Here is a 26431-nt window from a genome sequence, read left to right on the forward strand (position 1 = left end):
TTCATGGCTGAGCATGTGGCTCCAGCTGAGCCACTCAGAGCCAGCCTGTGGACTTTCAAGGACTACTGGGGAAGAGTCATTTTCTTAGCACTGAGATGAGCAAGCCTAGAGCTGCTGCGCTGCCACTTAGAAAATAAAATACATGGCACAAAATGAAGCTAAAAGAGGGAAGTTGAATCCTGAGGACGTTCTTTGAGCCTCTGAACCCAGTTGTGCCCCTACTAAGAATATGCCTGTACTTTTTCAGTTATGTGAACCAAAAAAAATTTTTTTTTTGCTTAGGTCTGTTTTGATTGGGGTTTATGGTATTTGCTCCTGAAGATATCTTATTAAATGTATAAGCCATATCCCTTCCATCACTGTGAAGAATCCAGAAAGGGGCCGGCGCCGCGGCTCACTAGGCTAATCCTCCGCCTAGCGGCGCCGGCACACCAGGTTCTAGTCCCGGTTGGGGCGCCGGATTCTGTCCCGGTTGCCCCTCTTCCAGGCCAGCCCTCTGCTGTGGCCAGGGAGTGCAGTGGAGGATGGCCCAGGTGCTTGGGCCCTGCACCCCATGGGAGACCAGGAAAAGCACCTGGCTCCTGGCTCCTGCCATCGGATCAGCGCGGTGCGCCGGCCGCAGCGCGCCGGCCGCGGCGGCCATTGGAGGGTGAACCACCGGCAAAGGAAGACCTTTCTCTCTGTCTCTCTCTCTCACTGTCCACTCTGCCTGTCAAAAAAAAAAAAAAAATCCAGAAAGGATCTGTGCCCATGCCTAGAATAAGTGCACTATGGGAGAGCAGCAGTAGCTTAAGGAACTGATACTGATCCCACAGGAAGTCATTTTCAGGGAAGGAAGTGGATGGCGGCAGTCCAGAGCCAGATCTCTGGTGAAGGCAGCAAGTTTCACATGATATGTGGATCATTTCATTGTTCTCTGTGGTTCTCAGAAATATCTGGGAGAGGCTTCGGCAATTATAATAACGTGAGCACTAACAGCTAATGTTTACACACATGGTCATTTCAGTATTATTCCTAACAGCCGAATGGTAAAAACAAGCCAACTGTCCATCAGCCGATGAGTAGGTAAGCAAAATGTGGCATGTGCCTACAATAGAACATGATTCAGCTTTAACATTCATGGTAATTCTGACACATGCCACAACATGGATGAATGTGAAATAAGTGGATCACAAAAAGGTCCACTGTTGTGTTTCTCTGCTTGTATGAGGTATGTACAGTCGTCAGTTCATAGAAGCAGAAATAGAACTGTGGTTGCCAGGGCCTGGGAGAAGGGTGAGACGGGGACTTGGTGTGGAATGGGTATAGGATTTCCGTTCTGCAAGATGAGGAAGTTCTAGAGGTTAACAGTTAACCTAAAAGGGGTTGGGATGATAAATTTTGTGTTCTGTGTATTTTACTCCAATGAAAAGCAAGCTAATGTTATCTCATTTTTACTGATCTATCCAAACAGTGAGGCCAGTCATACTCAGGTTTCACAGCCAAGTGCCAGGGGAACAAATAGAGAATACTGGGGGGAGAAGGCTAAAGAAGGCTTCTAAGTTTCTTCAAGGAGCTTCAGATTGGAGATGGGTCCCTGCATCCATACAAAAATAGTCTAAGAACTGAGGCCTAGAAGTCCTTTCTGGTTGTCTTTGAGACAGTTCAAAGTACTTGGAGTTGATGCTAAGGTAGACCCTGGAGGTACTGATAACAGCTCACATAACTGGAGACCTGAACTGAGTTCCTAGCTCCAGGCTTCGGCCTGGCCCAGCCCCAGCTGGGGGGGCATTTGGGGAGCAACCCAGTGGGTGGGAGCTTTCTCTTCCTGTCTCTCTGCTCTCTTGCCACTCAAGTCAATCAATCAAAAGCAAATCAAATCTTTAGGATGAGATTGAGCAAGGTTGGAGCTGCAGCTGTTGGTTTGCGTTGCTCAAGCTTGCTCTGTCCATCTGGGTCACCACCAGAAGGCTGGTGGCGGGGCCGCAGGAGGCGCTCGGGAGCCCCTGCGTCACACAGGGTAGGCAGAGATGCTTTGGGAACAATGAGATTCTTCCTCTAGGGTGAGATGTACGTAACATTTGGAGGCCTGTGGGTCTCCCTTTCACCCTTTCGGTCTCCCTATCCTTATCTTTTGGACAGCATTTCTCCTTTGCATAAAAATCACATTGAAAGGAGTTTTCAAAGTGGTTTTCTTTGAAGTACAGGGGATCAAGGTGAAGGAGCCTTGCTGGCCTTGAATATAAAAGACAACAGGTGAGAAGCCTGCTGTGTGCAGAAGTCTTGCAAGTTGAGAGGGGAGCTTACCAGCCTTGAGCAGATGCCTCTGCTACTCTGGAGAGAAGAAGGCCACAGTGAAAAAATGAAGGGAGACCACGAGGGAGGAACTTCCAGGTGCCTGTCTGAGAAAGGCAGGCTTTTCATGCACTTGAAGAATTCCTAACAGGAACATAAAGAGTGGGTTTTGTGCCATTCTCCACGTAGGGATGTCTGACAAGATGTCCCATGTTTCATTGTCTATGTGGTCTACTCTTGCAGCTAGAACGAGGCATCATGGCAGAACAACATTTTTTAGCCTTTTTATTGACGCAGTGCTTAAAGAGTGGTAGTCACTGAGCTGCAGGGGAATGACAGAAGAGAAAGGGGGTAGAGCAAAAAAGACTGATTACCGGGCTGAAATTCTATTACACACCAGACCCTGATTCACGGTAAAGTTACATCAACAAGGTGAAGTCAAACCCAGGGACTTGAGAAGGTCTGTCTTTAACAGGTGGGTCATTTGGGAAAAATTATTGAGTTTCAAGAAATTGAAACTTGGTGATTGCTTAAAACCCTGCTGAGGGACATGAATGGAGAGAACTCTGGTGGCCTGACAAATAAATGATCACATTTCAGTGGCTTCCATCTCAAGAGTTTCTGATGAATTTTGTTAGGCACTCTTGGGACATATGCTCCTAAAAGTTTGGGGTTTGATGGTTCTGAGTATTTTTTTAAAGATTTATTTATTGGGGCCGGCGCCGCGGCTCACTAGGCTAATCCTCCGCCTAGCGGCGCCGGCACACCGGGTTCTAGTCCCGGTCGGGGCGCCGGATTCTGTCCCGGTTGCCCCTCTTCCAGGCCAGCCCTCTGCTGTCGCCAGGGAGTGCAGTGGAGGATGGCCCAGGTGCTTGGGCCCTGCGCCCCATGGGAGACCAGGAAAAGCACCTGGCTCCTGGCTCCTGCCATCGGATTGGTGCGGTGCGCCGGCCGCAGCGCGCCGGCCGCGGCGGCCATTGGAGGGTGAACCAACGGCAAAGGAAGACCTTTCTCTCTGTCTCTCTCTCTCACTGTCCACTCTGCCTGTCAAAAAAAAAAAAAGATTTATTTATTGGGGCCAGCATTTAAAATTTATTTATTGTGGCATAGAGAGTAAAGCCACCGCCTGAGATGCCAACGTCCCACGTGGCCACGGGTTGGAATCCTGGCTGTCCCACGTCTAATCCCTGCAAACACACCTGGAAAGGCAGTGGAGGATGGCCCAAGTGCTTGGGTCTGGATGACCTGGATGAAGCTCCTGGCTCCTGGATGTGGCCTAGCCCAGCCCTGGCTGTTGTGGCTATTTGGGAATGAACCAGTGTGTGGATGATTCTCTCTCTCTCTCCCTTTCTCTCTTTGTTTCTCCTCCTCTGTAACTCTTCCCCCCTCTCTCTCACATACACACACGCACACACACACATACAGAAAGAGAGAGAGAGAGATCTTCCATCTGCTAGTTTACTCCCCACATGGCCATGACAGCCAGATTCAAGCCAGGAGCCAGGAGCTCCACCCAGGTCTCTCACATGAGTAACAGGGGCCTCAACACGTAGGTCATCATTTGCTGCTTTCCAGGCACAGTAGCAGGCAGTTGGATCAGAAGTGGTGTACCCAGAATTCAAACTGGTATCCCGATATGGGATGTTGGCATCCCTAGTGGCAGTTTAACCTGCTGTGCTACAGTGCCCATTCCTGGTGCTGAGTGTTCACCAGTTAGCCATAGCTGCCCCAAATCATCATTCTCCTAGGAAGACTTTTTTTTTTTAATTGGAAATGATGAAGAAATAATTCATACTTTTAAAAGATGTGTTTACATAGGTATGGTAACAATTTTTGTAATCCTTAATTTTTTTTGAGAATTGCACGATTTTTAACTATGATGTAAAACGTCTTCTTCTAAACCTAAAAATTACAGTTTGGGAGGCCGGCACTACATTACACTGAATTAAGTTACTGTCTGCAATGCCAGCATCCCGTATGGGTGCTGTTCCAGTCCCTGCTGCTCCACTTCTGATCCAGCTCCCTGCTAATGACCTGGGAAAGCAGTGGAAGAGGGCCCACGTGCTTGGGTCTCTACACCCAAAGTAGGAGACCCAGAGGAAGCTCCTGGATCCTGACTTTGGCCTGGCCCAGCCCTGGCCATTGCAGCCTTTTGGGGAGAGGACCAGCAGATGGAAGATCTCTTTCAATCTCTCTCTCTCTCTCCTTCCCTCCCTCCCTTCTTCCCTCCCTCTGCTCTCTCCTTCCCTCCACTCTCTCTGATGCTTTCAAATAAATAAATCTTTAAAGAAAAATACAGCTTGTTAGATTTACATACTATCAGTGCTGTACCCTGAGATAGTCCTTCGATCCCTGCTCCATTTTCAGGCAAACAACTTCCAGTGATCATCACCTTGATGGCCAGTGAGTACCTGCATGTGGAGGGCAGCTGCTGTCACATGGGTCCCGGTGCAACAGAGGGCTTTGCAACAGGTCCAGGCTGTGGAACAAAAAGCCCTGCTCCCAGGGCCATGGGGTCAGCAGGTCCCGAGATGTATGCATGGTTAATATAGATGCCGGCTCCGCCACGGCTCACTTGGCTAATCCTCCGCCTGCGGCGCCGGCACCCCGGGTTCTAGTCCCAGTTGGGGCACCAGTTCTGTCCCGGTTGCTCCTCTTCCAGTCCAGCTCTCTGCTGTGGCCTGGGAAGGCAGTGGAGGATGGCCCAGGTGCTTGGTCCCTGCACCCGCATGGGAGACCAAGAGGAAGCACTGACTGCTGGCTTCAGATTGGCGTAGTGCGCTGGCTGTAGCGGCCACTTGGGTGGGGGGTGAACCAATGGAGGGAAGACCTTTTTTTTCTGTCTCTCTCACTGTCTGACTCTGCCTGTCAGAAAAAATAAATAAATAAAAAATGTAGATGCTGGTTCTAGTGAGCCCCACTGAGTCTCAAATAGACCTTGGGATTCTACTGCAACCATGCCACTAGCAGAAGAAAATTCTACACCATTGGAAACAACTCCTTTTTTCAAAAATTCAACACATTTTTAAAATTTTATTTATGACTCCGTCTGTCAGACCTCCTTTCCCAGTCATTCAGCCTTGGTCCCCCCGTGGTTCTGACCACCGGGCCATGCCCATGGGTGTGCTGATCCTTTGGTCCATTTTCCTGTCCTGTTCAGTAGTGTTCCACCCTTCTTGCTGCTGTGTTAGGTCGCTCCTAGGCTGGGATCCCGAGCAGTAGCAGTCGTCTTCAGCCTATCAACCTTAAACCACACTCAGCTCCTGCCCTCAAAGAACGTTAGCATGTGTGAAAGCATAGCTCGGCGTCAGCGTGGAAGTGACCCCCTGTGGCGCTGGATTACTGTCCTTCTAAGTACATCCAGGCGCCATCATTCTCAGTGACCCACTTACGGCCTCCCTCTGTTTCCTGCACTGGCAATGTTATGTGTGCTGGGGGAAGGGTAGGGAGGGAGGATGTTTCCATCAGGGGCTACAGTACGGTTTCCATGGTATCTGTAGCTATGAGTGCCACCGGACCCGAATGGGTCATTTTTGTCTCTTCCTGCCAGCGGGCCAGTAAGCAAAGAAATAGTTGGTGCACTGACCGGTCACCCCGAGGAGTGCTCTGACTTCTGCATGATAGGGGCAGAGAGGGATGTTTCTAGAACTCCATAGAACCTCTCAGTTCTCTGCATTAACTGTGACTAGGCAATTGCAGCCGACTCTGATGTGACAAGAGCCTGGTAACCAGGGATTCAGGCTCTCCAGGCACCCCATCAGACAGTGCTGGCCTAGGGTAAGGGAGATGGAAATCAGTTGCAGCCTGAGGACCAACCAGCAGGAGCGTGATCCACTTATCTTCCTCTTGAAAATCTCTTCTCCCAGACACTGTGGCCGGCCACCGTCCTGAAGAGCTCATAGAGCGAACCTGTGAAAGGCACAGGGGGCTCTGAGTGGTGCAAGGGGTGGGTTGTGCTCTATCCTCTACCCTCGGATTCCTGTGCCGTTCTCCTGTCTTTCCAGATAGAGAGGGCGCGCATCACTTTGTCGGAGGGCTGCCCCCAGCAGGTCACAGCTGGAATTGCCCGAGAATTTTTATTCCCTTGGGGCAATTCTTGGTCAACAACTGATGGGTACTGGGGCAAAATATTCCAGCTTTCAATTTCCCTCCCTCTCTCCTCCCTTTCTTCTTCCTTTCCTCCCTCCCTCCCTCCCTCCCTCCTCCTCCTCCTTCCTTCCTTCCTTCCTCCCTCCTTCCCTCTTCCTTCCTTCCTTCCTTCCTTCCTTCCTTCCTTCCTTCCTTCCTTCCTTCCTTCCTTTCCTCCCTCCCTCCCTCCCTCCCTCCCTCCCTCCCTTGCTGTCTTGTTCTCTTTTGCACAGCTAATTAGCATGATTCCAGAGTGTGACCTCGCTTTCTCCAGAGTGCCCCTCAGGGACTTTGCTTGATACTGACTTTGCCTTCTCCTTGCCCTGCCCCTCATTCTCCATTCCTCTTCCAGTTTATTCCCAAGACATCACCTTTGCTTGAATTCGTGTTTCAGGGTGTGCTACCGGTGAACCAGGCAAAGATGCTTTCTCACGTGTGCAGAATGAAAGAACCAGCTATGTTAAATTTACAATTAGAGTTTCAGTGTCCAGGAAAATTTAATTGTCTAAGTAGCACGAAATGTTGAAAGATGATGTGGTTGGGTAAGAGTTCACGAGGTGGTGCCCTCGCCCCAGCCTGCATCACAGCCGCCACCCCACCCCCACCCCGCCCCGACCACTTCTGCCCCTGCCCTGCATCCGCTGCTACCGCCAGTGTCACCGCTGCCTTGGGACTGGCTGTATGGTTAGGCCACAGTCTTCAATGAGTAAACGTATTCCTCAGTCCCGCGGTGTCCTGGTCACACATTTGTGGAGACTTCCGCCAGGCACAGCACGACCTCTGTGCAGACGAGTGAACCATGGGAATTCGTTACTACTCCAAGAAGCCCCCGTAACAGTGGCTAACGCGGACACAGAAGTGTTGACTTGAAATCCACAGAGCGTTTTGCAGGAGTTCTGACCTGGATGGGGTAAACCTCAGGGCACTTCCTCTCCGGACTGCTGGTCTGCAGAATTACCGCTTGTTAGGAGGTCCCGCTCATCTCCCGTCACTCCCGGCTTCATACTTGAAGCACTGAGAGGCACCCCTGGAGGACAGTGAAGCAGACTTCAGCTTCTTCGTGTAATTTCTGTGTTCAGGTTTTTCAAATTCTTTCATAACCCTATTAAGCGTTTTTTTTAAGTGAATTAACATGGCCCAAATGAACCGCCCAGCTCCTGTGGAAGTCATGTACAAGAACAGGAGCTTTCTTATTGCACATGATCCAGCCAACGCAACATTAAACAAGTTTATTGAGGAACTCCTACCGTGAAAGTGAGAGTATGGGAAGCAACTTACGGCTCTACTCTTGTGGAGACAGAAGGCGTCCATGTTCTCCACTGGTCTTTGGTGATGGTGCCCCACTGTCCAGCCAGATTGTTGATGGCAGGTTAAGTCTGGTCCAAATTAAGCTCTGTGAAGAACCTGCTTGCTGTACTGCTGTTCACTGTGTTGCTGGCCTTGGGAGAGCTCCAGGCTTGTCACCCTAGCACTCACTGAAGGTGGAATGAAATGTGAAGATGCAGTACAGTTCATAAGACAAAAGCAGCGTGGAGCTTTTAACAGCAAACAGCTTTTGAATTTGGAAAAAATAGCATCCTAAGATGCGGCTGCGCTTCAAAGACCCCGGTGGCCATAGACACAACTGTTGCATTCAATGAAACTGGGGTGCCTCTCACTATAGCCTTGGGAGTAGAACTCGAGACAGGATCTAACTTGTCAGCAGATCAGCCAACATGTTGGCCTGGTGAATAAGCTTAGTGAAGCTTCCAAACGGTATTGAAAAACTTTTACCAGGCCAAGAGTTTGAGAAAATTGCAACCTCTATCTTTGGGTTAGAACCAACCCATCTGGGCATTTAGCATAAGATTCTTGCTGTTTACTATTTAAAATGTGCTTATCATCTGCACCAATTGACCTTTCCTGAAATCGTGCAATGCTGAGTTGTATCTTAACTCTACCCCCGTGCCAGAATCTTATCAATACATAAGAAATTTAGAAAGGTTAGGTGCCAAAAAGCCCAGCACAATGCTTGTATATTTTTAGTATCATACAGAATTAAGATCCCAGGAACTATGAACACTCTAGACCTCACATGGTTTGTTCCTTCAGTCATTTCAAACACTGGAAGTGGGGACTCTGTGGTTATTTGCCTGCTTACTTTATGTTTACATTTCCCACATTCATACCAGCATACATCAGGTTTGCTTAACCATTGATTTTTTTTAACCAAGTCTTATGGTTATTTAATGTTTCTGTAACTCTTGCTGTTCATATGAAACCTCCATTTTGAAAGTCTACATTATACAGAAGCACATGTCTTTAATGTCTTCAGACAAAAAAATAGAAAAAAGCCTTACAGTTAATTTAATGTTTGCAGTCTGAGGTGCAGTTTAATAGGGAAGGCCTGAGAGAAGAATGGGAGGGGCTATTAAATATTTTTAATAAGATGTTGCCTTTGTCTTGTGCAGAACATGCAGAATATGCTCTATTTTAAAAAAAGATTTTATTTATTTACTTGAGAGGTAGAGTTGCAGACAGTGAGAGGGAGAGACAGAGAGATCTTCCCTCTGTTGGTTCACTCCCCAAATGGCTGCAATGGCTGGAGCTGTGCCAATCCGAAGCCAGGAGGCAGGAACTTCTTCCAGGTCTCCCACGTGTGTGTGGGGGCCCAAGGACTTGGACCACCTTCTACTGCTATCCCAGGTCATAGCAGAGAGCTGGATTGGGAGAGGAGCAGCTGGGACCAGAACTGGTGCCCATATGGGGTGCTGGTGCCGCAGCCGGAGGATTAACCTACTGTGCTACTGTGCCGGCCCCAGAACATGCTCTTTATTTTTTTTTTAATTTATTATTTATTATTTATTTTTTTGACAGGCAGAGTCAGACAGTGAGAGAGAGGGACAGAGAGAAAGGTCTTCCTTTTTCTTTTGGTTCACCCCCAAGTGGCCGCTATGGCCAGCGCGTGCGCCGATCTGAAGCCAGGAGCCAGGTGCTTCCTCCTGGTCTCCCATGCGGGTACAGGGCCCAAGCACTTGGGCCATCCTCCACTGCCTTCCCGGGCCACAGCAGAGAGCCGGACTGGAAGAGGAGCAGCCAGGACAGAATCTGGTGCCCCAACCGGACTAGAACCTGGAGAGCCGGCACTGCAGGCGGAGGATTAGCCTAGTGAGCCGCGGTACCGGCCCAGAATACGCTCTTTAATTTAGTAAATTTTTTAAGAGGTAGAGATCCTTTGTTATTGTAGCTTAAAATTCTTAACTGAAGCTGGTACTGTGGCAAAGCAGGTAAATCTGCTGCCTGCAGTGTAGGCATCCCATATGGGCGCCGGTTTGAGTCCCAGTTGCTCCACTTCCAATTCAGTTCTCTGCAGTGGACTGAAAATGCAGTAGAAGATGGCCCAAGCCCTTGAGCCCCTGCACCCATGTGGGAGACTTGGAAGAAGCTCCTGGTTCCTGGCTTCGGATTGGCTCAGCTCCGGCCTTTGCAGCCATCTGGGTAGTAAGCCAGTGGATGGAAGATTTCTCTCTCTCTTTCTCTCTTCCTATGCCTCTCTGTAGCTCTGCCTTTAATAAAGAAATAAATCTTTACACAAATTCTTAATTATAAATTTTCTGAAATTCTTGTAATTTTGTCCATTCTTATCAAAAGTTGTTTGCCAACTTATTTTTGTTTGAAGTGTGATTTTTTTTCCTCCCCAACCTCTTGCTAAAAGAAAAAAATAAATGGGTTTCTGCTAATGAGTTGAGCAAACATCTAATATTTTATATGCCTTTTGAGCTGTACAGCTTAATATTTGCATACTTGATAATTTTCTTTATTATCTAATTGATAAAATGGTCATGTGTATTAATGTTAGTTCAACCATATATTTATACTGTCTGGGAATGTGTGGTTTTAGTTTTGTGTGAGAATTAATTTGTCAGTGTTCACCAGCTTATAAAAACTTAGTATGAGAGATTAAACATCTAAATAAATAATGAAATGCAAGAAAAAAAAGAGTTCATGAAAGTATTAAGAGGGACAAAAGTAATTTTTTTTTTCTATACAAAAGTTGTTAGATTTATATAGAACATAAGATTTGTACATTGACATTAAAGCTAAAATTAGGTTTCTAATTTAAAACTTTAATACATTTGCTTGAGGAAAACAAGTATTTTTAGGAATTCTTTCCCAGGCTTGGAAAGTCCTTCTTGGGAAGTCAAAGCTCATGACATTTGGAAGATAATAAATACTGAATGAGTGAATTCCAGGCTTACCTTTATGAATATCCACAGCTATACTCTTCATTGTAAATGTGAATTATCAAATACAGCCAGAGAGATATGTAAAACACACAAGTCAATATCAAAATGTCAAGGCTGAACTAAAGTGAGAAGCACCCATAAATTACCCCAGATACTCATTTACTTAACTAGACAACTAATTACAATTATGCTCATCAATGCATATAAAATATGTAGTTCAACATAAAAATGAATCTATAAAAAGGTACATCAATAATCATAAATGCAAGATATCATTATACCCCATTCTGGTAATCATCTGAGGTAACTATAATTTTAAAATCTGAAGTTTCACCTTGAAACTCAAAGGCGGGATAAATACAGTTGAATATATCTTCAGCTGTGTCTGTTTCTCTCAGTGCAAGGTTCAGTCTTACCGAAGAAAATGAGGACAGTATTCAGGAAATGAATTGAATCAGCGTTTGTTTTATTACAATAACAGGTAGTGGAAATTGTATCGGCATTTTCCTAACTGTGAAACACGGTGCTTTAGGGGACACTTAGGTGGCTGATAAGAATTTAGGGCTTAAACACTTCCCTGCAGTAAATTACTTTTACTGTCTGATTAACAACACAGGTCTCAGCAGTTGAAGGCAGAATTGCACTCTGCATACTTAGGTCTCTGATTTGACACCAGGGTGGGGGTGGATATGACGATTCTTATGTGTATCCCTTTCTCTGAGGCGCAAAGGAAAATGAATTACAAGGGAGAAATGTTGAAAGTATAAATATCACCCTCCTTAAATCACCGTCACTTACATTTTCAGTAACTGAAAAACCTAAAAACAGTTTAGACATTCAAATTTGTTCCTCAGTACATCAGTTTGGAAGCACAGTTTACAGGTTTTTCACGTAGAACCACCCATGTTGTATCTGTTAGGTCTTTTAGGTAGTTATTCCAGAATATTGGAAAAACAGACTCAAGATACAAATACATGTTACTATAAGTCATACTTTTATAGCCATAATGTAATCATAAATTACATATGTAAATTAATTAAATCATTGAATTAAATATGTAAATATTAAGCCAAATTTGAAATGGTTCAGAAACAGACTCTCTTTCAGTTCAAGAAACATTTCTATGAGTCTATGCTACACTTATTGAATGAATATAGACCCTACTTTAAGGAAGTTTATTTTATATACTTCCTGTAGGAAGAAGTAAAAAAGAATACAACAAGAGTTAATGAGTGGGCTGGAATGAAAAAAGAGCTAGAAGCCAAGTGTGAAAAAGTACTGTTCCACCAAGAGAAGAGAAAAATAGGATTTCCATGGAAGGAATCCAAGAGAAGTTTCCAAATCTGTTTAGCAGACCTTGCTAAAATAAAAACGTAACAATATGGACAGGAGAGTACTTCAAAGCGTTTGTCGAACAGAGGAATTGAAAGAGAAGTTTATTTCGGTGCAAAGACTTTTTGAAATCCATGCATAGTTCTTTTAATAATATAAATTTTCCGCGAACTTTCTGAAGACCCTGCATATACCACAGACCCAGCATTGACAGAGGTGGCCTCAGAAGAGTGGGGGAACAGGACAGTGACTCACAGCTGCCTCTCGACGTAGCCAGGGGCAGTTGTTGGGAGAACGCCGTGTGTATTTCTGCTTGTTCTCTCATTGGCTCAGCTTCTGAAGATGCGAGAGGCAAGACGAGTCCACAGGCTACTGCTCTTAGCGATGGCCTTCGTTTTGCACGATGGCGCACACATTCAATTTCCGTTTTCAGTACAGGTGAAATGCCTGCCATTGTTTTCATCCCCCTTATGAAACAGAGACAGGGTAAACTATGCTAGGTTCCCAGGTATGACTGAAGACAAAGGGAAGTCAAATGGACTTTACCAAAAAACCGCCAGGAAATCTTTGCACCACTGTGGAAGGTCAGGAGGTGAAGCGGCGACATCAAAATGCAGCAGTAGGCAGTAAGTAACACATCGTTGCAGAGAATTAGAATTCGGCCAGTGTAAACAATAGCGGGTTATTATTCACCTTCCTGCCCGGAGGATCAGGACACGGGAGTATTTGTGACTGTGTTTTTCTCAGTAGGAACAAACCCCAGGTGCTGCCAGGCTGCAGAGCGGTCTCACTGTCTCCCCCCATCATCAAACTGGTGCTCAGAGCAAGCCGAAGGGAGTGTGGGATTCAAACATATTGTATTTGTTGAGCGCGGTATTAGGCTGAAAATATGGATTCAAGATGCTTTTAGAACAAACGTGCTTGCTATATATTTATGATCTGTTGCTAAAGGGATGTTTTCACAGAGTATTAGAACTGGAGGCTCACACAGAAACAATGAAGGGCGGCCTTGGTAATATTTGGGACCTGCAGATGCTAAAAACCATTCGTCGTCCATATGCTGACAATATTTACGCTATACTACGATTATCTGTTGTTTCTCTGAAACTCAAAATTAACTGAGCATCTGTATTTTTTAAAAAATCCTTATTTGTTTGAAAGCCAGAGTTAGAGAGGGAGAAACAGAGAGAGAGAGAAATAGAGAAAAAGAGACAGAGAGAGAGAGAGAGAGAGAGATCTTCCACCCACTGGTTCATTCCCCAAATGACCATAACGTCCAGGACTGGGCCAGGCCATAACCAGGAGCCAGGAGCGTCTTCCAGGTCTCCCATGTGGGTAGCGGGGGCCATCTCCCATTGCTTTCCCAGGCCATTAGCAGAGAGCTGGATTGGAAGTGGAGCACCTGGGCCATATGAGATGTTGGCACCACAGGCAGTGGCTTTACCTACTGTGCCACAGCACCGGTCCCCATATCTGTATTGTTATTTGCTAAACCTGGCACCCCTACTATAAAACATTTAGCCCAAGCATCAGCAAAATCTTACTATGTAGAAAGACTTAGGTAACAGCACTCTGGCCTCAGAATCAGCCCTTAAGGCATTCAGATCCGACTGAAAAGCCCATGAGAGTATTTCAGGCATGGAAAGCCAAGACACTGTGGCAAAAAAAAAAAAAAAAAAAAAAAAAACCAACCAAACAAAAAAAAAACACCTAAAGATCTCTGTGAGTGAGATCCCAGTGGAAAGAACAGGTCATCAAAGAAGGAGGTACCTTTCTCTGAAGGGAGGAGAGAACTTCCACTTTGACTATGACCTTGTCTAAATATGATCAGTCGGCGAACTCAAAAGGCTTCCATAGCCTTGGCAACTCATGACAAGAGCCTAGGGTGACTACTGACACCATAAACAAGAGTATCAATTGGTTAAGTCAACAACAGGAGTCACTGTGTACTTACTCCTCATGTAGGATCTCTGTCTTTAATGTGCTGTACATTGTGATTTAATGCTATAACTAGTACTCAAACAGTATTTTACACTTTGTGTTTCTGTGTGGGTGCAAACTGTTGAAAGCTTTACTTAATATATGCTAAATTGATCTTCTTAATAAATATTGATGTGAATGGAATGGAAGAGGGAGCGGGAGAGGGGAGGGTTGCAGGTGGGAGGGAAGTTATGGGGGGGGGAAGCCATTGTAATCCATAAGCTGTACTTTGGAAATTTATATTCATTAAATAAAAATTAAAAAAAGACATAATATGAAAAAAAAGAAAGACTTACGTTACTGTTATGTTTAAGTACAGCCAGAAGAGAAACGGTGGGAAGATATTTAAAAAGCTAATTTTGCATTCAAAACTTGGAAATAAGGCAAAAGGAGGAGGGCATGTTCTTTTAATGTCACTTTGTAGCATTGTTTAACAGCTCTGCTAAAAATTATTTAAATATTTCAGACACTGTGCTTGTTTGTCTTGTTATCCATTAATGATTAAAGGGACAAAGTCTGTGAAGTTACATGTTGTCTTGAGCTCCTTGTCTGGAAGAGATGCAAATGAAGGTTATTATCGCTTTATAGGACATTAACCCAATTTATTTTATTTTTTAAAGATTTATTTTATTTATTTGAAAGACAGAATTACAGAGAGAAGTAGAGACAGAGAGAGAGGTCTTCCATCTGCTGGTTCACTCCCCAGATGGCCACAATGGCCGGAGCTAAGCCGATCTGAAGCCAGGAGCCAGGAGCTTCTTCCGCGTCTCCCACATGGGTGCAGGGGCCCAAGGAGTTGGGCCATCTTCTACTGCTTTCCCAGGCCATAGCACAGAGCTGGATTGGAAGAGGAGCAGTCGGGACTAGACCTGGCACCCGTATGGCCAGGGCTTTAACCTGCTGTGCCACAGCGCCAGCCCCCATTAACCCATTTTATTTAATATAGAACTCTTATTCTAACACTATTAACATTTTAAGATAAAATTTTAATTTTAGAACAGTTTTAGGTGTACAGAATTACTGCAAACACACTACAGAGAATTGGCACATACCACCTACCGAGTTTATCATGAATTGGTACATTTGTCACAATTCATGAAGACTGATGGATTTGTATTGATGAAAATCAATACTTTACTCATATTTGCTCATGTCCATCTGTTCCGGGATCCCACATTATGATTAGTAGTCACTAACTTTTTTTTAAGATTTATTTATTTATGTGAAAGAGTCACACAGAGGCATAAGCAGAGAGAGAGGCAGTGGCAGAGAGAGAGAGAGAAGTGTTCCATCCAATTGTTCACTCCCCAAATGGCCAAATGGCTGGAGCTGTGCTGATCCAAAGCCAGGAGCCAGGAGGCTTCTTCTGGGTCTCCCACGTGGGTGTAGGGGCGCAAGGACTTGGGCCATCTTCTACTGCTTTCCCAGGTCATAGCAGAGAGCTGGATCGGAAGTAGAGCAGCCAGGACTCGAACCGGCATCTATATGGGATGCTGGAACTGCAGGAGGTGGCTTTACCTGCTACAGCACAGTGCCGGCCTCAGAAGTCACTAACATTCTCTTTTCAAACACCTCTAAGTACCCGTTTCCTCAAATGTTTCTTGAGCCAGCTTTGCCATCTTGCTGATTCTCTCATCAATGAGTAACATAATTCTTTGGCTTGTGTTCATTCTCTATCTTTGCAAGAACCATATTTTTTACTTTTGAAGATCAGTGTTGATGCCAGTTATAAGAATGGCCAGCCACGAGGCCTGTGGATGTGCGCTGTGACTCTATTGTGATTTTTCTGGCAGAGCCAAGCTGTCCGGAGAAGACAGCCAGGTTTGTGGAGCTGAGATCATTTCTCTTGCAGGAAAATGCAGTACCAGGTGGTAATCAAGAACCAAGCACACACGACTGGGTGGGAGTGTCTGCTGGTTGAAGGTCCATAGCAGTGACTGTTGTGTTTTCTTGATGCATACCGTAACCACCTGATGTGGGTCAACAGGCAGGAAGCTAGCTGGGTGCATTGAGCTAGAACTCTTGATTGCTGCCACATGGAGTTGACTTTGTAACTGTGGGTTTGCTACTGTCACCTTCCCAGGAGGCACCTGCTGCACCTGAGACCAGGGTGCATGTGCAAACCCCACCATTTGCATATCTGATTGAGACTCCACCCCCTTCCTTATAAAAGGAGGTGGAAAGCAGGAAGGAGCTCTCTTTCTGCCTCGGACCCTGCTTAGGTGTAGCTCTCTCGTTTTGTGCTTGCTGTTTGCCGCAGGCGTAGGTGTCAAAGACTAAGAGTTCCTCTAATGTTGCACGGAGCACCCTCGGATGTGCCACGCCTGTGTAGACTCTGCTGCCACAGAGCTCGGACGGACCTTCCTGGCGACAGGTACTGTTCGGTTTGTCTTCTCTCTCACTTGTGGGCAATTCTTTGGAATCCCCTCACTGCCAAATGAACTCTGTCCCTATTTGCACACGAGAGCAGTCTCTGCTTAGTATTTCTCTGCAGGAGACAAGAACCTGGAAACAAAATTGATGTATTCATTGACCACATCATAGCTACTGTGATTATGATAAAAAAATCTTTGATTAAAATTTTTTATAGGTGGGGAAAGCCGGGCAGGATGATTTCTAAGGCCCAGATTTTTAAACGATGAAGCCCCAACAATTAACAAAAAAGTCTACAGGCTCATCTTTAAAACAGGGGAAAACAGATGGTTATAACTTCATGGGATTGATGACAGTTGAGTGAAGATCTGTTAGGAGGTGGCTGAATATTCCTATGTATTTTTCTTTCTTTAAAGTTTTCTCTGAAAGAATTGCTGTTTATTTTTTAAGATTTTATTTATTTACTTGAGAGGCAGAGTTACAGATAGAGAGAAAAGTCTTCGATCCACTGTTTCACTCCCTAAATAGCTGCAACGGCTGGAGCTGAGCAGATCCAACGCCAGGAGCCAGGAGCTTCTTCCAGGTCTCTCATGTGGGCGAAGGGGCCCAGGCCATAGCAGTGAGCTGGATCGGAAGAGGAGTAGCCAAGACTCACACCGGCGCCCATATGGGATGCTGGCACTGTAGGCAGAGCCTTAGCCTGCTGCACTACAGCACTGACTCTGCTGTTTATTATGTTAGAGTAAGATTTATTTCTGCTAATTTTTAGCTAATTTTTTGAGAAGTCTGAATGGAATTATCACCTCTCCTGTACTGTTTTTCAAAAATGTATTTATTTATTTATGGGGTGGAGAGAGACTCAGAGACAGACAGCAGGGCTCCCATCCGCTGGTTCACTTTCCACGTGCCAGTGACTGCCTTGACAGGAGAGTGGGGGGTGGGACTCAATCCACGTCTCCCACGTGGGTGGCAGGAACCTAACTACTTGAGCCGCCACCTGTGGCCTCTCGGAGTCGGCCTTGTGCAGGAAGCTGGAGGTGAGAATGGAATCCAAGCTCTTCGATGTGGGACATGGGCAGCTTAACGGACAGGCTAAAGGGCTGCACCCACCCCGGGCCTCCCTGCACTGTCCTCCACCTCCAAATAAAGCTTAACAAAGTGGATCACAGAGTCCGCAGGGTGAGAACGCTGTTCAACTGCTGGCGGCCGGCTGCACTGCATAAATAGCGCCTACACCATGAAGAAAATAGCCCGAGAAGCAGCAGCTGGGAGGAAGAGGGTCAGCTATAGATCACGGGAAGCAAACAATTCAGGGCCGGCTGCTGTGACGTCAGTGCCGGCTCTCTCAACCCCCAAGCCCGTGACCTTGGCACGGTTTTGCTCCTTGGGCCCCGGTTTTCCCATCCGTGCATTAAGGATCAGAAACAATGGCAGCAGTGGCCAACACTAACTCAGTGTAGCTTTGTAAGTGAAATCTACATGGCATCCAGTGAGCCACCATTCTCCTGCTAACTTAGGAATGGTCTTTACAAAACAATGTGGACGATCTTGTAACTTCCTTTGAAGGAAACTGAGGCAGAAGTGGATTGCGGTCCAAGTAAGCATAGCCATAGAGTGTGTGGGACTGGGCTTCAGACGCAGAAAGCTGCCTCCAGAATTGTCTCACGTACGACTGTCCAGTGCCGCCTATACTCACTAGAATCCCTGCGGATGGAGCCCTTAGTCTGTGAATCTTCATCGTGTTACATCCTTGGTCTGTCATTGCTAAATCTCTGCCTGTATGAGTCTGGTTCTCATGTTCACTTGGCTCCTTCAGGACGTGCTTTTCGCCTTTTAGTGCTTCGTGATTTTGGTTTTGTGAAGAGAGGCAGACACGGTGTATCCGGTGAAGGATTGGAGGTAACTAGGATTTTAGTAGGTTTTACGGAACTCTGGCCAGAAGTTAGTTTGTGTTTGCTGTTTGCCATAGGTGTAAGTATCAGACTAAAATTTCTTCCAGTTACTTTGTTTTTGTCTCTTCTGTTGTCTTTGGGTTTCCCTAGAGATTTTGTATTTTAAAATTTTAAGAGGTAGAGGATGAGAGAGAGACAGACAGACAAGAGAAAGCTCCTTTCTACTGCTTCAACCACCAAATTCCTGCAAGGGCTAGAGGGTGAGAGTCAGTGAAGTGGGGAGCTAGCAACTCAGCATGGGTCTCCCACATGAACGGCAAGGGCCCAGGTACTGGAGCCATCACTGCTGCCTCTCAGGTCTGTATTAGTGATGAGGGGCCAGGCAGGGAGTCAGGAAGCAAATAAAATAGCTGGAAAATTTTCTGTCTCTAGCTTGTACCCTAACTCTACCCCAGGACACGCCAGTCCAGCACAGCCATTTTCCCAGGATGCACCTGAGTCTCCCAGCACTAACATGACACCATCATGAGCACAGTCAACTGAGCTCTGTGTGGAGACACCACACACACTGAACTCTGCCCAAACCCCACGGTTTGTATATTCAGTTAGGACAGCACTCCTACCCGATAAAGGGCTCCCTGGCCCTCTCATGGCAGCTGTCTCTCCTTGTGGGGTTACAGTACATCTGTGTACTCTCTCTTTAAATAAGTCCTCCCATTTTTGCACCTCTGTCCTTCGAATTCTTATCTCCTGTGAGAGCAAGAGTCTGGAACAAAAGAGCTGGGAAACATTCCCCCAACATGAACAGGAGCGGGACTTAGGAGTGGAACACAGGCACTCCGACACGGGGCGTGAGCTTCATCACTAGGCTAAGTGCCTGGCCCGGAGACTCTCTCTTTAATAGGATCTGAAGTGTGCGGTGGTTTCCGCTGTCATTTCCTCCACGAGAGCCCTATTGGTGGGGTCAGGAGACGTGGAGAGTGGTCTATAGTCCCAAGCTGAGGTCTCAGCCTTTCAGTGACCCTTGACCTTTGTACTGCTCAGCCCCATTCCCCTCTCTCTCCTTCAGGTGAGAGGGGCTGGAGTTGGCTATTTCCTTTCCCTCTGGTTGGTTAGACTCGATAACCCCTGAGGGCAGGTTTTGTTAATTAAACAATGTTCTGGGTATATTTCAGGTGATTTTCTTTCTCCTGCCTGAAGTGCACAGGATTTTTCTCTGGTTTTCAGTGTTGATCTGCCATTGTAGGTGGTGAAAGAATTCACCAGAGCACAGAAAAAACGGAACTAGATGTACTGAGCACACTGCGAGGAAGCAGCAGACAACAGGTCACATGGGACACGTGATGGTGTCCTCTTAGTTCTGGGAGACAGGTGCAGCATGGGAAGATGGCTGTGCTGCATTGGCATGCCAAGGGGCAGAGTTAGGTACAGGGCTAGGGAGAGAGACTTTGCTTTTTCTGCTCTGGCAGAAAACCTTCCAGCTCTTTATTCACTCTGATTCCCCGCCTGGCAAGTGCAGCCCATGGACCGTAACCTGAGGGGCGTACCCCTAGTGCCAGTGCCTTCTTAGGGAAACAGTTGCCGCGTGTCTGCAAGGGAGCAGGGGACGGCTGAGGACTACAATGCGAGAAGACGACTTGTACTGCATATTTCCTCAGTTGGGTGGGCTTTCTATGGTCCGAGACGTTATTCCACAAGGAGATTTGTATCTCTGGGTGAAGAGGGGAGCTTATGCCCCTTTATTTTAGGGGACTCCACCCACTGTCCTGGGGTGACCCTCCTTTGCCCCCCTGACAGACCGACCATGACAGATCTTGGAGTGAAGGCCTCGTCTTCGGCAGCTTCCTTATGCCGAGCACAGGTGTCGCGTTGACCCCGACTGAGCCTGTCAGTTCACCAAGTGTTTGGGGGTCCGGAGGGCCTGGCTGCAGAGATTCGACAGTCGGCAGAACCTCAGCGAACAGGAGCGATTTGTTCCCGAAATGTCTGCCCACATTATCTGGAGGACTGTACGTGGCTTTGTTTGGAGGAATTTGACGTTGAAGGAGACGATGTCTTTGTTGCACTACCATTTGGAGATGGATTTGCTGTGTTTTGGAGGAGATAAACTAAACTAAGCTCATTCTGAAGGAGGCCCAAGAGTTGGGGTGAAGAGGAGCAATATGAGAGGAATTACTACAGACAAGAGAGAAAATAGAATCTACATTGTGAAATCGGAGTTGCTTGTTCTTAGGTGTAAGCTTGTCTGACCAGTAACCACGGGCACAGAGGTACTTCCAGACACTGAGGATGCAGACACAGCGTTCTGTGTTAACGAGGGCACAATTTCCCCTTGGGCAGCTGTAAGGACATCTAAAATATTCAGCTTTGGAGAACTGCTTTCCTCAACAGGAAAACTTCAGGATTCAACAAGGACATTTCCCTGACCAGAAGTGGCGACTCATGGTGGGCTGCCCAGAAGTCTCCCCCCATACATCAGAAAGGGGCCTTGTTCCCAGACACTGCAACCAGCCTTCGGTGGCAATGTTCCAGCCGTAGGTGTGAGAACCACAAGTTTCGAATCTGGGCCCTATCTAGAGGGTACAGTTCTAGCAAAGTCCTCTGTGACAGTTACCAGAATGGCAATTGTGCATAAGAACCCCTCCTTCACAACCTCTCGGCTTTTCTATTTTTGCCTGGGGTTGACGTCAGTGACCCCATCTTGACCCTTTTCTGAGCACACCATGGTTCAACCATCCTGCAGCAGGGTTCCACTTGTCCTCTGTTTCCAGGTTGGATCTGACCTGGTTGTGAGCAGGTGCAACATATGGAGGAGGTATTTGAACACCCCAGAGTCAGGGTCAGAAGCATTTTCAGCCACATCCAAGCAACAAGGAGGTTTTAGGAGGAGTGGTCCTTAGGCTAATTTCACCTGGAGTCCATTGTTAAACTTATCTGTTCCGGAGGTGTTAGTCATCATTTAAAATCTTGCTGGGAATTGTACTTCTGTAGCACAAAGCTCAAAAAGGAAAATGCATAACAAAACCAACGTGATCATAAAAGTTAGCAAGCCTAAAACAATGGACAGCGTTACACTCGAAAAGCAAGTGTAATTTAGCTTTATGTTTCACTATTTGTATCAAGCACAATAACAAAAGTTGCCTTACTGTATAATAATCTCAGATTTAGAAAATTCTCAAAGTCAAAGCCAATCCAAGGTAGACTTAGATTATGCTAGCTATAGTACCTAATCTTTTGAAGTTTCAGAGCCTACTAAGAAGTGAAAACTTTATTCACTCCAACACTGAGAACACTTGAATCCAGGCATTCGGTACATAATTTTTAGATATGCCAATGTGTCCACCTATAACCTGTCATGAGGATAGCAGATTCCTCCTGAACAACTCATGCCAACAATCACATTGCTACAAAAACCAAATATTCTCATAAGTTTTTGAATTTGAATTAAGTAGGGAGGGAAAGGTAAACATTTTTAATCTCTTTACCAAAGCACAGTAAACAATATAAATCATAGGAAAAAATTTCCTGAAACTAGATGATGCAACATGCAGATGCAGAACCAATAATATATCCATTGATCTTAAAGCAGTCAGAAACCTGTATTCAAGGACAATTTTTTAAAATTTAAGATACACAAAGTTCATGTATTTCATATATACGGATTCAGGAACACAGGGATGCTTCCCACCCTTCTTCCTCCTCCCTCTCCTATTCCCACTCTTAATTTTTATAAAGATCTATTTTCAGTTAACGTTATACTCATAAGATTAACCTTACACCAATTAAAGAGTTCAAAAAACAGTATGAGGGAAAAAACACTCTTCCTCAGTAGTCAAGGGCTGTAAACAATCATGAGATCTCAAGAACAGTTTTTTAAAAAGTCTTTTAAGAACTTAACAAAGACAGCAACAGCACATAAGAGATTTTCCCCAAGAAGTGAGAACTTGAAGTCAGCAGGGAACATAGGAGATGGCCTTAAAAATGATGACAGAGGGATGAGCTGAAGGACAGCATTGTGGCTTCTGTCAAGGGACTAGGCTTTCCCATTCAAGAAGTTTACACTGGGACTGGACAAAGGGAAACTGATGCTGCTTTTTGCGTCTGGGGATTAAACTGATCGCAGTTAGGGCAACTGTCCAATGTTTTGAAACGGCCCAATCGCAGGACTGGGAGAACAGGTGTCTGCTTCATTGGGGGCATCTAGCCCCCTGAAGGGGAACTCCTGGGACTTCTTTAGCTAAAAGACCCACTCTTCCCAAGAAGGAATGTCTCTGATGCTGGATAGCCAATCCAGGACTGGACGGAGAGGCAAAAATGAGTTATACTCACCCTTGAAACAGCAGGTCTTTCAGCCCAGGTTAGTTCTGAACAGGATGGTGTCTGGGGGCGGGGGAGGGGAAGGGAAGCAGTAGGCTCTCAACCTTTGTGAAGGACTAAGGGAGCCCACTAAGAAGGGATGAAGGGAGTCTTCAGCCCTACGGGCTGTAGGTACTGAGCATCCACCAGCAGGGGCCTTCTGGCTCTGCCAGAATCACCAGTAGTCTCCATACAGACTAGCCATTCTCCGAGAACCAGAGATGGGGTCCTTACCTCCTGAGGACGGCAGGTACTGGGCATCTGAGAACAAGAGAGTGGCCCTGGCTAGGAATCTTCAGTTGCTCCCACACAGGCAAACCGTTTGCTAAGGACCAGACATAGAAAAGAAGGAAGAGCTAGGAGTGACCTGGGGGCCAGCGGCGCAGGTGGGTTCACTGGGATAAGCTGCTATGCCTATTGGACCACCTGCTGGAGGTTGGCTCCCCCTTATGATCAGAGGAGAGGTCCCCTTAAGGCCGCCAAAATATCGCAGGAAGCGAGTGATTGAGGCTGGTTGTGGGTGGTGCGGAAATTCACCAGATCACACAGAGAACGGAGCTGGATGGATTGAACAGGCTACAAGGAAGCAGCAGGCAAGCAGGTCGGGTAGCAGCTGACAACTGCTGCTACACGGAGCGTAATCCTAGGACTGTTCCTGTTGTGACTGAACATAATCCGAGGGCTGTTCCTATTGTGGCCGCCTCTTCTTAGGGTGACTGTTGCCATATGCTTGCAAGGGAGCAGCGGGCAGATCAGGCCGTCCCTTGGAATATGTGCTACAATCCAATAAGCATTCTTGTAACTGCAATATTTTCTTGGGGTGAGTTTTCCGTGGTCCAAGAGGTTTTCCTAGGCAGATGATTTGTATCCCTGGGCAGAGGTGGGGAGTTCATATGCCCTGTATCTTAGGGAATGCCGTCAAATGCCCTAGGGACACCCTCCACAACTCTGAGAACCTGCAGGGACTCCCAGAAGTAAAACTTAGGATGGTGTGCCCTCCCGGCAAGACTGGCCCCAGAGTCTCAGCTCTCTTGCAAGTTCGCTGAATCTGCAGCAACTTTTCGTTGCACTTGAAGTGCTTCTACCAGTGCTGGCTCCTGCTCTTGCTAGGCTGTGGATACGCTTGGTATCCTTCTCTGTCTTCAATATCTGGGACAGCATCTTACGTGACTTCAGTTCTGTGACGCGTCTAAGAAGAGTTGCTGATAGTCATTTTGCTTGTAGGATCAGAAACTGGAATTCCACAGGGTCCCATACAGGCTTGTACAAAGTCACATGCAGTATGTATGTGGCAGATTCAGAACTCAAACCAGGCAGTTAATTCAGGGCTGTCCAGTCTGCTAAATATAGCTCCGATATCTCCTCTTTTAGTTAGACCTGCGACTATTCTCTTCAGGTGTTCTGTTATTGCTGATAACTTGGACTGCCGGGGTAAGCTGGTTTCTGAATTCATTATTTCTTGAAATATTTCTTATTCTATCTTTAAAGATTTAATTTATTTGAAAGGCAAAGTGACACAGAGGGTGGGAAAGAGAGAGAGATTTCTTCTGTTTGCTGATTCACATCCAAATGGCTGCAGCAACTAAGAGTGATCTGGGTGGAAGCCAGCCCAGAACTTCACTTGGGTTTTTCACACGAGTGGAGGGATCCAGGCGCTTGAGCCGTCTTCTGCTACTTTTCCAGGTGCATTAGCAAGGAGCTGGATTGGAAGTGGAGCAGCCAGGACTCAACCTGCCTTTCCGATGTCCTGAAGTAGTAGTAGGGCAGCATAAGAGATCTGCTAGAGTAACAGGTGCAAACGGTACATCTCAAGGGCACTGTTCACCTGGACTGCAGTGTGGCCACTGCCTAAGTGTTGTGCGATGAGCTGGTGCCAAGTCCACGATGTCCTCAGGTCTTTTTGTTGTGCTGATTTCAATTACCTGGTCCATCATTAGATGAAACTTGTTGTTTATCTTATATTATGGTTGTACTTATTGTAATCGCTTGGGCGGGAGGAGTTCTCCTCTTCTGGAATTATCAGCTACTCTTTCTGAAAAATGTGTGGCTCTAGTGTGCATCAAGACATGTGAAAACACACTAGGCGTTCGGAGAGGAAGGGGTTAGAAGAATGGTTCCTATTCCGTGGAGGACAGCCGGTCAGTCTGCACCTGTTACTCCAGCAGATCTCTTGTGCTGTCCTCCTATGTCAGGACATCAGAGTAGCTGGGGCTGTGGTCCTCCAGGTCTCTAGAGCGGAGTCAGACATGGCCTTGGAGAGAGAGGCAAGCATAGAGTGGAGAATGCTCTCCTGCAAGCTACACGTGCTGCTCCCTCCTCCTACCTTTGCTTCAGACCTCGCTCCGAGATGTTGACTCAAGTCTAACTGCGGTGTGGGGCGGCACCATGGCACAGTAGGTTGATTCTCTGCCTGTGGTGCCGGCATCCCATATGGGCACTGGTTCTATTCCTGGCTGCTCCACATCCAGTGCAGCTCTCTGCTGTGGCCCGGGGAAGGCAGTGGAGGATGGCCCAAGTCCTTGGGCCTCCGTACCCACATGGGAGACCAGGAAGAAGCACCTGGCTCCTGGCTTTGGATCAGCACAGCACGCCGGCCATAGCGGCCATTTGGGGGGTGAACCAATGGAAGGAAGACCTTTCTCTCTGTCTCTCTCTCTCTCACTGTCTGTAACTCTTAACTCTGAAATAAAATAAAAAATCTTTTTTAAAAAAAGGTCTAACTGCAGTGTTTGTCCTATTTTGTTCTGTAGCGTGTGTTTCTACAAAATCTTAAAAACTGGTTTTGGGAAAGAGAGCAAGTACTTAGGTAAATATATCTAAAATTTGGCATCTTAGTAAGAAATAAATGAACATTTGTATCTAGATCTAGAAACCATTGAGTAAATTCCTTAAAAATAATTCATCAATAAAATAATCATTTAGTAAAATAATTAATAAATTCCTTAAAGTTACTCATCTTTGATGCACAACATAAATTATTGTTTTAGAAAACTTTTATTTAATATAAATTTTGAAAGTAAAACTTTTGGATTATAGTAGTTTTCCCCCCATAACCACCCTCCTACCCACAAACCATCTCATCTCCCTCTCCCTCTCCTATTCATTAAGATTCATTTTGAATATTCTTTATATACAAAAGATCAACTTAGTATATACTAAGTAAATATTTCAACAGTTTGCACCCACATAGACACACAAAGTATAAAGTACTGGTTTGAAGACTATTTTTACTGTTAATTCACATAGTACAACACATTAAGGACAGAGATCCTATATGGGGAGCAGGTGCACAGTGACTCCTTTTGTTGATTTAACAATTGACACTCTTATTGATGACCTCAGTAATCACCCTAGGCTCTTGTCAGGAGCTACCAAGGCTATGGAAGCCTCCTGAGTCGACAAACTCCAACCTTATTTAGACAAGGCCATAATCAAAGTGGAAGTTCTCTCCTCCCTTCAGAGAAAGGTACCTCCTTCTTTGATGGCCCTTTCTTTCTGCTGGGATCTCATTCACAGAGATCTTTAGGTAATTTTTTTTGCCTGAGTGTCTTGACTTTCCATGCCTGAGAAACTTTCATGGGCTTTTTAGCCAGATCAGAATGCCTTAAGGGCTGATTCTGAGGCCAGAGTGCTGCACAACAGAAATTAAGTCAACATAAATACTGAGATTGTGATAGGCTGAATTTTAAAGATATGCAGTCAAGATTTCTGTCCTTTTGTTGTTTAGTCAAACATTTCATCCAAGAAAATATATTCAATTCTGTTGTAAAGAGTCTGAGGCTCTAGTGAAAATCAAATTCTTATGCAAAATTGTGTAACAGAAAGTACTGGGATTTTGGGGGGAAAAGTGAATAGTGGGGCTGATTCTGT

The 26431-nt window shown here is 46.0% G+C and overlaps 1 long non-coding RNA gene and 1 pseudogene across 2 annotated transcripts in view; both read left to right on the forward strand.

Moving 5' to 3' along the window:
- Positions 1-7534: 7534 nt before the first annotated feature.
- LOC100346012 (protein tyrosine phosphatase type IVA 1 pseudogene) lies at positions 7535-8042 on the forward strand (annotated as a pseudogene).
- A 7660-nt stretch (positions 8043-15702) lies between these two features.
- LOC149127613 (uncharacterized) overlaps positions 15703-26431 on the forward strand; it is a 65592-nt gene continuing 54863 nt past the window's right edge. For both annotated transcript variants that reach the window (XR_016231794.1, XR_016231795.1), the window contains exon 1: positions 15703-16314. This is a non-coding gene — a long non-coding RNA (uncharacterized LOC149127613). The remainder of the gene's footprint in view (positions 16315-26431) is intronic.

The sequence above is a fragment of the Oryctolagus cuniculus genome, chromosome 3 (genome assembly GCF_051225735.1).
Source record: "Oryctolagus cuniculus isolate XC-2025 breed Fujian yellow rabbit chromosome 3, ASM5122573v1, whole genome shotgun sequence".
NCBI lineage: Eukaryota > Metazoa > Chordata > Mammalia > Lagomorpha > Leporidae > Oryctolagus > Oryctolagus cuniculus.